We start from the raw sequence: 1,751 nt of genomic DNA, 5'->3' as shown, positions 1-1,751 counted from the left end.
GTTAGCACTCTCCCATTGCCTATTATCTTCTCTTCACCACTCATGAGGATTTAGTTTAAACTATGGATCACTTAAGGAGTATTGGTCATTTTAGCAGTGTTATTAATCTTCCAATCCATGAACAGTAGATGTCTTTCCATTTGTACAGATATTCTTCTGTTTCTTTCTACTATATTTTGTAGTCCTGAATGTATAAGTTTTGCAGTTCTTTTGTTAACATATTCCTAAGTACTCTGTTCCTTTTGATGGTATTGGAAATGAAACCGTGTTCTTAATTTTCTTTTCAGATTGTTCATGTCATTGTATCACAGTGAAATTTACTATTGTATTTTGATTTTGTATTCTGGAATTTTAGTAAATGTGTGTGTGTGTGTGTGCACACACTCATGTGCATTTTCATGAGTTTCCCGGTAAAAACCTGAAAACCAGCTAGACAAATCCTAAAAGAGTTGCAACATGTAAACTTGTGTATTACTAAGTATTATAGTTTCCTTGTGAATTCTCTAGGATTTTCCTGATAAAATATTATATCATGTACAAACAGTTTTATTTCTTTCTGATTTCTATACCTATTATTTCTGTTTTTTTTTTTTGTTTTGTTTTTTGTTTTGTTCTGTTTTCAGTATCATTTTTTATTTTCTTTCCAACTCTTATTTTAGGTCCAGGAGGTAGATATGCAGGTTTGTCACATGGATAAATTGCTTGTCATGGGGTTAGCTATGCAGATTGTTTTGTTACCCAGAGAGTGACCTTAGTACCTGATGAGTAGTTTGTTGATCCTAACCCTCATCCCACTATCCACCCATAACTAGGTTCCAGTGTCTGTAGTTCCCTTCTTTGTGTCCACGTGTATAAAAGGTTTAGCTCCCACTTACAAGTGAGAACATGTGGTATTTGGATTTCTGTTTCTGTGTTAATTTGCTTAGAATAAAATGATCTCCACCTCCATTCATGTGGCTGCAAAGAGCATGATTTCATTTTGTTTTATGGCTGCATAGTGTTCCATGTTGTACATACACACTCAGTGATGGACATCTAGGTTGATTCCATGTTTTTTTTCTATTGTGAATAGTGCTGTAATTATTATACAGGTGCATGTGTCTTTATGGTAGAACAATAAATATTCATTTGGTTACATACCCAGTAATGGGATTGTTGAGTTGAATCATTGTTTGGTTTTAAGTCCTTTGTGAAATTTTTCAACTTTTGTACACAATGCCTAAACTAATTGACATTCCCACTAGCAATGTATAAGCATTTCCTTTCCTTTGCAAGTTCACCAGCATTTGTAATTTGTTGACATATTATTAATAGTCATTCTGACTGGTGTAAGATAGTATCTCTTTGTAGTTTTGATTTGCGTTTCTCTAATTATTAGTGATATTGACAATATTTTCATATGCTTGTTGGCTATGTGTATGTCTTCGTTTGAAAAGTGCCTATTCATGTCCTGTGCCCATTTTTAAATGGGGCTGTTTGTGTTTTGCTTGTTAATTTGTTTAGTTCCTTACATATGCTTGTCATTAGACCTTTGACAGAGGCATAGTTTATAAATATTTTCTCTCAATTATATAGGTTGTCTGTTTATTCTGTTTATAGTTTCTTTAGCTGTACTAAATCTCTTTAGTTTAATGAGGTCCCTCTTGTCATTTTTTTAGTTCCAATTGCTTTTGGAGTTTTTCAGTGAAATTATTGCCAGGGTTTATGTTACCAAATGATATTTCCTATGCGTGTTTCCTAGGATTTTTAGA

At 33.1% G+C, this 1,751-nt stretch overlaps 1 non-coding gene across 1 annotated transcript; it reads right to left on the bottom strand.

Annotated features, from left to right (window-relative positions):
• Nucleotides 1–398: 398 nt before the first annotated feature.
• On the bottom strand, nucleotides 399–460 carry LOC120361942 (U7 small nuclear RNA). Its single transcript, XR_005577969.1, has one exon. It is a non-coding gene; the product is annotated as a U7 small nuclear RNA (small nuclear RNA).
• Nucleotides 461–1,751: the final 1,291 nt, after the last annotated feature.

The sequence above is a fragment of the Saimiri boliviensis genome, chromosome X, assembly GCF_048565385.1.
Source record: "Saimiri boliviensis isolate mSaiBol1 chromosome X, mSaiBol1.pri, whole genome shotgun sequence".
NCBI lineage: Eukaryota > Metazoa > Chordata > Mammalia > Primates > Cebidae > Saimiri > Saimiri boliviensis.
The sequence above is the reverse complement of the archived record's forward strand: the minus strand, read 5'-3'. Positions and strand labels throughout refer to the sequence as shown.